A 12,974-nucleotide genomic window follows, 5' to 3' on the forward strand; every position below is an offset into this window, starting at 1 on the left:
TGGTGAAGGGTATTTAAGATTCGGCACAGCCGAATATAGCTCTCTTACTTGTTATTCATAAATTACGCACAGTTTTGATAACAAAATGTTTAACAAACTGATTTTGATTTTCCTTAAAATTTATAAAAAGACAAAACAGCGACTATAAAAAAGATATAATCTATATGTTAAATTACACATTTTTGGAATATATTTTCCTCTTTTTACGAATCTAGAAATTTTAAGAAATAAAATGGTAAAAGTTATAATCCCATTGACAAAAAACATCTTTCGATCTATACAAATTCCAAATTTTATAACGATATATTAATCCGTACGAAATTTTAACTAATTCGATTCTAAATTTATCTATGCGAAAATTTTTATTCTGAAAATTACAGAGTTAACAATGTCCTAGAAATTGTATATAAATGAGCCTCTCCAAAAAAATTATTTGAAAAAAAGTAACCTTCCTTGAAATCTGCTGAATTTAAATCGATTCTTATCAATTCTCATTTGATATTTATAAGAGTCGAGAAATAAATTTTTTTAAACATGGGTATGTACCATCATGATACAACAATATAAGGTACACTCAGTAAAAAATAAATTCTCAATTATACATTTCTTGTAACGTCAAACAAAAGAAAATATGAAAAAAATCAAAATCAAAGTTTGACGTTATAGGGTTAAATATTGAAAACTCTCCCTAGTGATTCTACCTTCTACAATTGTTGTATCATGGGTATGTACAATAAAATACAAATATTATTTGTTTTAAATTTTTTTTTCAACTTTTATGTTTTTAATTTTTTTTAACCAAAACTTGAAATTTTAAATAAAATAAGCAACCTATTTTGTTAAAAGGTTTGTATTGGGGATTTTGATTATAAAGAACAATTTGATTTGAATAGCAAAAACCTGGTGTGGTTCATAAACCAAATTACATTATAGAAAAAGCCAAAAAGTTTAATGTGATTAGTAATACAAATTAAATTTAAAAATTAAATGCAAATAATCCTTTTATTTTACACCTGATCTTTGCTATTGTCTTCATATTTTTGAAACGACCTTTGTATTTAATTTTGAAACCCTGAAAAAATGTGTAAATGTGTGAATGTTTAGTGAACGGTTTTTATACTGAAACGTAAAAGTGTGCGTGTGATTCTGAGTGCAAACTCCATTAAATTGAAGGTGGTTAGAATGATTCCTTGAAAGAAATTACTGCAATAGAGAATATACATACATGTGAACATACCTATGTATATAACACATAAGAAAGACATGATTGTGTATTCAAAAATCAATTTACTTGGTATAAAATTGTATAATTTAATTCTTGGATATCTTAACTGAAAGAACATGACCTTAATACACAAAGATAGAAAACAGCAAATGTCAAAAATGTTAAAGTGTAATTTTGTACTTCGCTTATTTTTATTAAAACCTAAAATAAATTTAAAAAAAACAAATTCAAATGCAGACCATATTATATTCGAACATTACGGCTTAGCATGAAAGTTAATATTTATGCTTGTTTATTTTAATAATACAATTTATTTATTTATTTTATGTAGTAAGTATATCAAATTATTTTTGTATGTATTTATATACGAATATATGAATGAATGGGTATATTCTTTATACGAATAAATACATCCCAGTCGGACTTTGAGTTAACTTAAAACTAACTAATGGCCAATCAGAAATGAGTCACAGGTGACTAAAAAACTAGCTCATTTCCCTTGTAAATCCCTATTCAGTTTTTCCATGTAGTGTCATCACAGCGAGTCAGTACTCACTCACTATGCATAAGTTTCAGCTAACCACAAGCTAACTCATTATGAGTTAGCTTGTGGCACATAAAGTATGATTGCACTATAAGTTAGCTATGAACTGACTAATTAATGATTAGGTTTTACAAGTTAACTTATAGTTAATTTAAATAAGTCATTCTACATAAGTTTCAGCTAACCACAAGCTAACTCACAATGAGCTAGCTTGTGGTTAGCTGAAATTTTTTTTATCATTGTTTTATTTTATATTTTAATATTAATTTGGTTGGTTTTCATTTTTTTGCTGAATATATAGAAAAATCTAAGTACCCAGAAATTTTGGTTGAAATCGGTCAACCCGTTTCCGCAGTTAGTGTTAACATCAAAGTGTACACTTCTTTTTATATATTACTTTCGAGTGACTACGTTAATTTTCTACTTATCGTATAATTTAATAGATGCAGTTCGAGATAATGTAGAAGAAACCAGACAAAGTAATTAGAAATGTGCTGAAATTAATAAAAAGCGACATTTTTAAACCGTTTGCGTATGTGGTCTTCCTCAAATTTCTAGACAAACTGATTAAAGTTATAAACAAAACAAATATATACAGTTTTAACTGTCATGATCATGAAGAAAAAAAATATAGAACTTATTTTTTCTTATTTGCTTTTTACTCTCTTTAATGCTTGTTTATTTCTGCATCAGCTTTGAGTGAGTCAAAAGTTAGCTTAATACTTATCGAGATGAAGTCAGTTGTTATAATAAAATAGCTCATCTATGCACAATTTTGCAGTTATGTTGCTATTTAATCTCGCTACTCTCTTTAATGTTTGTTGATTTCTGCATCAGCTTTGAGGGAGTCAAAAGTTAGTTGAATACTTATCGAGAAGAAGTCAGATGTTTTAAAAAACAAATAGCTCATCTCTGCATCAATATTGAGTTACTTCAGAAGTTAGTTGTAAATGAGTTAGCAATAAGTCAACTTGATTTTGAGTCAGCTCATAAAAGTCCGACAGGGATATTATGTACTTATACATACACATACATATTCATAAGCTTTATACATATTTATATTTGTACATAAATATATATACAAATGATTTAATATTTCATTAAATTGTATATGTATGCATTAGGGTGGCCTTTATTAAAAATTTGTTCCCCATAATCTAAAACACAACTTTTGAAAATTTTATTAAATTCGAATAACGTTTAGATGTTGGACATTTTATTTGAAGTTTCGACTTTGACTCAAAAGTATCAATATTTTTCAAAAAATAAAAACCTTTGGCACTGATTAGAAACACGAATAGAAATTTATTTTAAAAATTTATAGAATTTTTGAGTGATTTTCATACAAAAATTTCAAAATTGTCGTGTTTCTGAATCAGGGGAATAAAAAACTGTTTATCCTTTCTCCTCGAATACCGTTGCAGTTACCGAAATAACTGCAATTAACCTTACTGCTAAAATATTTTTACCGATATAATCCTAAATTTCGTCATGAGTATATCATATAAAGTAGCAAGTTCGAAGGAATTTCAACAAAATTTGGCACATGTATTATCTTTGGCCCAAAAGCTCCTATACAAATGCCCTCCGAAATAGGAATTTTTAGGCCATAAATGTTTAATTTATATAGATATTTATGAAACAAATTTAGTACTTTAAGGTTGAAAAACGTAACATTTATTTTGATACCGAATACAAATGTAGGTTTCCATCTCTGATCCTAATTTATTTCGAATACGAATGCGAGAATTAGATATGGAAATCAATAATTTGACACGTGAAAAATTTTGTATTTTACACACAGCATCAAAAATTATAATGATTGTCATGATTTTAAAAAAAATCAAAAAAAAACCCTGGTGTTTACTCACTTTTGTGGCTGTGTAAGGTATTATAACACCGTGATACAATTTTAAATTTTTTTTGTTGGACTTTAACGACATTATACACATATGAAACCTGAGATCATATATAGTAGAACTGCGTTTTCAGTTTTAAATTTTGTGATCTTTTCTCCATTTTAAAGGACTTCAAAGTTTTAAGGATATACAAATTTCAAAAAAATTATTTAAATAGTTCTGCTCATTAGTTTTTCTTTATATGGATATCAAATGAAAGGGGACAATTTCTAGAAGTAGATATTTTTTTTATTTTTACTTTTCAGGACGAAAAGATGTAAAAAATTTTTTTTGAAAAATGTATCCTTTTATATCCTTGAGAATTTCCAATATATTTTTCTAAAAAAAAATATATGTTGAAACTATGCATATACTTTAACACATGCTTAAATTTCGTTCTTAAAGCTTTATAAGTTACACCTAAACAGAAAAAAACATATTATTAAGTTCATTAAAAAAAAAATACTTTTATCGATACAGCAATTAAGATTACAAAAATATTAGATAGCACTTTTTGGACTTGAACAAGTCCACATACACATGAAACTGGAGATCGTATATAGTAAATCTGCGTTCTCAGTTTTTAATTTTCTGATCCTTTCTTCTTTTTAAAGGACTTCAAAGTTTCAAGGATGTACAAATTTATAAAAAATTAAATAAATATTTTTATAAATGTTTGTCAAATAAAAGAAGACGGTCACCAGAAATGGAAACAATATTTTTTTAATTTTTAAGGACAACAAATTTCAAGGAAAATCCTTTAAACATTTTTTCTTTCATGTCCCAGATAATTTTCCTACTAATTTTAAAAAAGGGTTGAGTCTATTAAAAGTTAATTCGTTTTTATTTATCAGGATACATTGTATATAAAAAGTTAAATATCTTATGTAACATCAAGCATCTAGTAGTTTTGAATTGACACGTCAAAATTCTTATAAATAATTTTTAATAAGTGGTCAATTTTAAAAAGTAATATGGAATGTCCTAATAAAAACAAGGACAAAAGTACTATCTAATATTTTTGTAATCTTAATTGCTGTATCGATAAAAGTATTTTTTTTAATGAACTTAATAATATGTTTTTTTCTGTTTAGGCTTAACTTATAAAGCTATAAGAACGAAATTTAAGCATGTGTTAAAGTATATGCATGGTTTCAACATATATTTTTTTTAGAAAAATATATTGGAAATTCTCAAGGATATAAAAGGATACATTTTTCAAAGGACATTTTTTACAACTTTTCGTCCTGAAAAGTAAAAATAAAAAAAATTATCTACTTTTAGAAATTGTCCCCTTTCATTTGATATCCATATAAAGAAAAACTAATGAGCAGAACTATTTAAATAAATTTTAAGAAATTTCTATATCCTTAAAACTTTGAAGTCCTTTAAAAAGGAGAAAAGATCACAAAATGAAAACCTAAAAACGCAGTTCTACTATATATGACATAAGGTTTCATATGTATATGGTCCCGTTCAAGTCCAATAATTGCTGTCGCACGGTGTAATAAACATAATTTCCTAATATTTTCTTTTCAAAAATGTATAAAAACAAAGCAAGATCCCATTAACATTTCATTAATCAATACCATATTATATATCATATTGAAGATATTTTGAAGCACTATTCAATGATACCCATAATGATCAGATTATTTTCCAAATATATGAGAAATTTACTATTATAAAGCTGCAAAAAAAAATAGCACCACCCCCAAAAAACCTCTTCATGTATATTTTGGATTGTATTCGAGTTTTGAGGACATATGACGTATAAGCAAGAACCTTTTCCACCAAATATAACAAATGTACTCTCATCTGTCCATAAAATATTCTTCCACTTTTGGACTGGCCAATTTTGATGTACCATTGGGAACTTTATGCGCTTTGCGATATGCCTAGCATTTAAAAGAGGGGCCATTCTTGGACTGCACGCTTTTAAATTATGTTCTCTGAGACATGTGCGAACTGTTTGTACTGTCGCAGTTATATTAAGGTCTTTTATTAGTTCGGTTACAGCTTTGAAAGGATCCTTTTTGCTCCCGCGGATCAATCTTTTGGCGTGAAGCGGGTTCAGAACTCGTTTTCTTTATAATTAATTGCGTTGTGAATCATTTTGTTCGAAAACCCAACCAATCGACCAACTTCTCTATAAGATTTTCCATTCGTGTATATATTTATATTAAATTCCTACTCTTAAACTATGAGAGATCGGACAAACATTTTAATGTTTTTGTGCTTATAATCAGGAGAGCTATCAACACCAAACAAATTATTGAAATGCAAGCTGATTTATGTCAAAATTTCTTATAATTTCAAAATTCACGGAAAAATATGGGAAAACGTAGTTTGAAACGTTTTTTAACCGCTAATTTGGATTATTTATGAAATGGTATTTTATTTAGATAATTTCGGTTAGTAATGGTGTATTAAGTAAACGGTAATTTCAATTTAGTTTAAATTATTAAAAAAAATAACAAAATTTTATAAATTTTTAATTTTGCCATTTACCAGAATATAATTGCGTATAAGTAATATTGATGCATTATAGAAATTATAAACAGGTATACTCATACGTTTTGTTGAGTAAAATTTATATTTTTGAAAATTTTGTGGAAGGTTAAAAGGTCACGGTAATGCTAATTCGGATAAGTTCGGTAACGGTAATTGCAGTCATTACGGTAACGTTAGTTTAGCCATAAATGTATTTTAATGATAACGTTAATTTCACCGTAAATTAAATTACACTGTCCAACAGCATTTTTGGAACAAAATAGCAAAGTTCATGTTGACTAAATAATTTTTGTAGAATAAACTTATAGTCCAAGTGGTCTGAGTATTTTTTTTTTACCATGGGTCAAAGTTTTAATTTTTAGATCGAAGGGAGCATTATACTAAATGAAAACAATATTGTAAGTTAATGTATGAGAAAATTTTTATTGTCAGAGTTATATATTGGAATTTTATGGTGATCATTTGGAAGATGTAAAACCTTTAGCTCGTAGTTCTAGGGGTCAAGTCTCTTTTGTTGTGTCTTATTTCTGACTTTCTGGTTGAATTTTCCGTTATGGTAAATTCAGGGACTTATAGTAAAATTTCACGAACAATATTTTTGCGTAACATTTTAACCCCTTAAATCCATGTTTTATAGTGCTTTTTGCTCTTTTTTAAAAGAAGGTCAAAAAAGACTAGTGTCGTGAGGATTTAGAGGGTTAACATGTTCTACAAAAATATTCTCCGTAATATTTTACATAAATTTGCTGAACACATTTTATTGCTAAAATGTATGGATCACATGGTTTCTTATGTTGATTAACAATAAGAATGTGCCAGAGTTGGGGAACATGTCTTTTTTGTTGTCTCCTCTATCAAAATTTATTGGTCGGACCTTGTAATTTTTTTTTGTGTTGTACAAAAATTATGAAAATAGATACATAATAGAAAATTTGGCTAGAAGAACTATGATTTTCTTTTGTCTCTATTCTTCAATATTTTGGAAAATTGCGAGGGCTTGAAATTAATTTTTGAGCTATGGTTTCTTTGGCAAAGTTTCTTGGAATAACCCATAGAACAGGAATCGCTTTTGTCGCAAAAAATATGACCCACACTAATAGATATGTATGTATGCAAAGATGATATAAATTCACACATATGTACATATGTATTTGTATTTACCTGTTACTGCGGCTCTTAAATATTGTAGAATATTTATGTATATACGATTATGTACATAAGTAAATAAAGATTTACGAATACAATGTACATAAATATAAAAGTTGTAGTATTTACACACGCTTAAAACAAACAAGAATGTTGTCGAGTTATATAAAAATATAACTAAACAACCGAAATGTTATGCTAAAATACTAAATGAAAATGTTGTAAAAAAAATATCTATGTAGCAAGATAGGCCCAAAGACAAGGTTTGGATGCAAACAGCAATAGAGTACCAACATTTCAAAGGAATAATTCCATTATTTGAAAAAGTTTAGACATAAAATTTGCCAGGCTCACTTTCTGTGAAATACAATAATTGTTTAAAAGAAAATGCTAAAGAAAGTAGGGTTGAAGAGGAACCATACTCCACTTTTTTTTTGAGGGTATCTCAAATTAAAACCACAATATATATTCTTAATTTGTTTCTTGTTTCGGATACTTAGATATGTTGGCTTTAGTCTTGATCATTTTAATCTTGCCTATCTCATCTTCATATACATATTTTTTAACATTTCTGTACTGACATAAAACGTCGAAACCGCCCGACCTATGGAGTAAATACGCCAAAGGGATGGGGCAGATTTGTCATTTATAAATAAATAAAATAAATAAAACAACAAAATCCAAAAATAGAAACATATTTTACTGTTTTATACCATAATTTACAAAACAATGTATAATAAACTAGATATTTAATTGTGACTGATTTTTTCTATATTTTATCAACATTTTGCTCTCCATCAAAGGGATTCCTTATATCTGGCGAATGTGAGAGGTTTAATATATTTTTTTTTCATACTTCAAATTAAATGATCGAAGAAACTGTTGCCACTTATTGTTCACTATTATTGACATTCTATCACCAACCAATATCTTTTTTGTATCACAAAAACTAAAAAATTAGGATAATAATTTCACAAGTTGAAATATTTTCACAGCTTTTTGAAAAACAATTAATCGCATCTATCACATGATATGTAAAATTAAACTTAAACATAAATTGATGATGTAACAAAATCGATTACTCGGTTTTTAATTTGTTCGTTGTTGGCAGATGTGCCCCTATGGCGAATGATCCCCCTTCTACCCTACATAACGGTTTAACATTTTGTAATTGTGATAACGATAATGAAGTCTGTATAGGTTATTTCAAATTTATCTACCTACTACCACTCCCACTTTCAGAGAAAAAATATTTCTTCTGCAGAAAATCACACAAGATGAACTTTTGTGAATTTTTAAAAATATTAAACCATGATTAATTTTTAGTTGAACAGAATTCTAGAAATGTTATTTAGCCATTCCTTAAGCACCGACACTTTTGTTGTTCAGTAGAAATGTTACACATTTTTGAAAGCACCCACTTGGAAAAAAGCGCTTCTTAGATGCAATAGTGTAAGAGAAAAGTAAGACAGTGAGCGTATCTAAAAATTATTACATACAATTATTCGTAACAGTAACAATTTTTTCATTTGTAATATTTGAATTCAAAATATGAGAATTCTGCCCTTAAATATTTCCAAATTGCTAGATTTATTATATCAAAAAACAGTTTTTTTTTTCTTTATTTGTACAATTATTTAAAAAAAATCCTTATCCAAACATGCATCTCTATAACAATAATAATATATTGTACATAACATAGTTGGTTGGTAAACTCATTTTGCCTGCGTGTCTTGTGGCAAGTGTTTCAATAATTTCCCAGTGCGTCACTTAACACTAAAATCATTTTGTATAATTTTATTAAGTGCGAACGTTGTCGCATACATAATATCAGATAATTTCAGTACGTGCGCATTTGAATATTTACACGCACACCATTTTGTAGATAAAATGATAAAATTACGAGTATAAAACTAAAAATAAAAATAAAAGAAAATGCAATAAATACATATTTATACTAAAATACCTACAGCCGTATTCATAACAGAAAAAACGTACTCTTTGCAAAAAGCGAATACATTTTCCTTATGAGAATTTGCACACAAACAAGTTAAGGTGCCTTTAGATTGTGCAAATATTAGATGAAATACAAAGCTTAGTGTTACAGCAACGGCGGATTAATGTTTCGAGCGCTATCCGTGAAATGTTGTCATGATTTACAAGTTCGTGAGTGCTATGTTGAGGACAACAGGTAAGTTTGATTTGCAACTTATTATTGTTTAGCTAAGAGGTATATAGACATTGAATTTTCAATTTATATTAGTGGCTTAGTAAAGAATAATAAATAGCATTCATATATACACATCATCAATAGGAAGATGGAGACAAATGCTTTTATGTCTTGATACTTAACATCGGTCGTGTTTAGTCAATAAACCACTTCATATACCCTATGGAGACTCTTAGACATTTTCATTTTTAATTTTTCTATTTTTGGAAAACTAGACTGACAAAATTCGACAAAATATGTATAAGATTATGGGCCTGGCTTAGCTCAATAAATGCGAACGAAAATGTTCTTTCTTATTTTATATTGAAAACAATAAAAAAAATTCAAATTTATTTGTTGTTTTCAATATAAAATAAGAAAGAAAATGTTCGTTCGCATTTAGTGAACCAATTTCTCGTTTCTGTATATCTCGCATCGGAAAACTTCTCACATGAAGTGTGAAACAAAATATTCCATTGTTTCTCAATGTGCTAGAAAAAAGTGTTTCTGTGTTTGAATGCGAAAACAGACAACACAGATTCTGTTCTTACTGGAATATTTCCAGTAATTAAGTGTCAAATGCAAGACAAATGTCAACGAAAGAAAGAAATTATAATAAAACCAAAACAGTGAAAGGCTAAAAAAAATTAAAATGCCAAAATATAACAATTGTGTTTTATTGATTGTCATCATTTAAATAGAAAACAAAAAGTATAGTGGGGCGCTTATAACTGCTGAATTTAAAAAAATAATTTTGAAACACATTTTTGTGTATTTACATGTGTATAAATAATTATTTTATTCAAACTCTGTGGTACTTACATTTTCGGCTGATTTGGGTTCCATATTTATGCATACGAAGTTAAAAATATCTATATTTTTTTAAAATTTAGCTTTCTCACACCAATTTCAAATGTGACTTGTTTTGACAGTTCTTGTGAGAAACTTTTCGCAAAATATTGTTACAGAAACACTTTTTCTCACATCTTTCCAATAATTGCTGGAAAATTATTTAAATGACAGATAATTCTCGCAAACTCAAGATACAGAAACACTTGTGCGAGAAAAAACATATTTTGTTTCATTTTACACTGTTTTTGTTGCAATTCAATCGTTTCATGCGGAAAGTTTTTCGATTCGAGAAATATAGAAACGGGCTACAGGCCAGGTATTCATATATTGAAAAACTGTGGTACAATTTGGTAGATTGTGGTACCATATGAAATGTTGTTTTTGATTTTTAAAATTTTTTAATATATTAAAATGTGAAATGCCTAAAATCAACACAATAAAAATTATTCTGAGACAAGAAGGTCTACTATCCTAAATATTATACAAAAATTTGAAAAAAAAACAAGTAAGAGAGCTATATTCGAATCTTATATACCCTTCACCAAATTATATTTCAAAATACAAATTATAAATATTTTTAGGTAAACAATTTTTTTTCCAAAGTTTTTTTCGTTTTTTGGAAATTTTTTTCTTCGAATTGTTATTTAAAATGTTATTTTTTAATTAAAAAAATTTTTTTTTTGGTTTTTAATTTTTTTTTTGTGAAAAAAATTTCGGTTTAAAAAATATTTTTTCCGATTTTGACCCATTGTAGGTCCAACTTACTAATGGTCGTATATACGTCTTTGCAAAGGTCTTTGAAATATCTATCATTAGATATCCATATTGTCTATATTAATGTCTTAGTAATCCAGATATAGGTAAAAAATCAGCCATTTGTGGACCGATTTTGCTGATTGATCGTTCGATTAATCGAATAATTTCTTACGAATAATTATTCAAACAATTTAAAAATGGACATTTTCGAATAACGAATAATTCGAACAATTTTATGTAGAATAATCGAATAAACGAATAAATTTCTTAAAATTTTTCATAATTTAAAATTTAAATAAGTAAAATGACTTACAAAAATTGTATTGTTTCTGAAATTCGACAAATAACTAAAGACAAAGGGACTTTCGATCACTGTAGATGAGTGTTCCGATAGCTCCTTCTATAAATATATAAATATTACTGCAAGAAGTTACAATTCTAAAAACAAATCTTTCAAAATTTTTAACTTAGGACTTGAACCAACGAAAATAAAAGGTACGGAATAAAATATTTGTTATTTAGCTGGCGAAATATTAGAAGAATCGCAATTAATAATCAAAATTTTAACTTAGATTAAAGTGGAGTTGAATGAGATGGAGAATGTAATTTTGAAACGGTCGTAATTTTGAGGATGACATTGATCTTAAAATATATATATATATATTATATATATATATATTACGTACGCGGATGTTATTAACCGCGTACGTAAGTGTTGCAAAATATTTAATAAGTCGAATGATAAACACAAATATTGCAAATTAACGTTTTGTTGCAAGAACAGCATGAAGTTCGTGATTTGGAAAATCGTTGAACATCTTTGTCTAACATGGTAATAAACTTTTTGCGTATTTGTAAATGCGTCAATCATGCATTGCTTGATTTAAAATTAGCCACGTTCACTGACAATGGTATCAAACTTTGGACAGATTCCCTTTTTTGTGTAATTCCCCAAGACCACTTTATTAAGCAAAGATTCGGCAACGTTGATAGAGCTTGATGTATAATACAATTTGTTATAAATAATTTAGAAATAGTGAATAATTAATTTACTAAAGAATTAGTTACTCAATTTAAAACCCGAATTAATGAACCACATAAAAAAGTTCCTAATACGTTTATATTGTATTTGAATTCAGGATCATGTCAACTAGCTCAAATTTTTAAAGCATAGCTCCAAAACGGAAAGGGTTTGCTAGTGGAGTTTTGTAGATTGTTCGGGAGTTAATCTGATCAGAATATTTCCATTGAAAATTTAATAATGAACTTTGTTTTCGAATATTTTTTAACATTATCAATACTTGAATTGTTAACTTTAATGTTATTCTTTAACAATAAAATATTAAAAAACCGACATCAAAACTTCATTATTTACTTTTGTAAAAAAATTTAAATTATTCGAATAATTCGATTAATTTTAAACGTGTGATCGAATTATTCGAACAAGTTAAAATCTCTTATTCGAATTATTTGTTTTATTCGAACAAGAGAAAAATCGAATAATTCGAATACCCTAATATATACTTTATAGGTTCGGAAAATTATATTGTGGAACTTACAAACGGAATGACAAACTTATATATACCATTCTCACGAAGGTGAAGGGTATAATAAACCTAAATATCTCTTGAGCTAAGAGATTATGCATCTAAGTGAGACCCAAGGTGGCGTTTAATTTTGCTAATTAAGCGTAGAGAGCTTTATTTACAACTTTTGAATCTGTGATTACCCCCACTGAAATTTTCCTGCAAAAATGTTCGTAGAATATTTTAATCCTTAAATGACTTTTTGAAAGGTTTTTTTTCTTGATTTTCTCAAAGAGAGGAGCTA

The sequence above is a fragment of the Calliphora vicina genome, chromosome 5 (genome assembly GCF_958450345.1).
Source record: "Calliphora vicina chromosome 5, idCalVici1.1, whole genome shotgun sequence".
Classification (NCBI taxonomy): Eukaryota; Metazoa; Arthropoda; class Insecta; order Diptera; family Calliphoridae; genus Calliphora; species Calliphora vicina.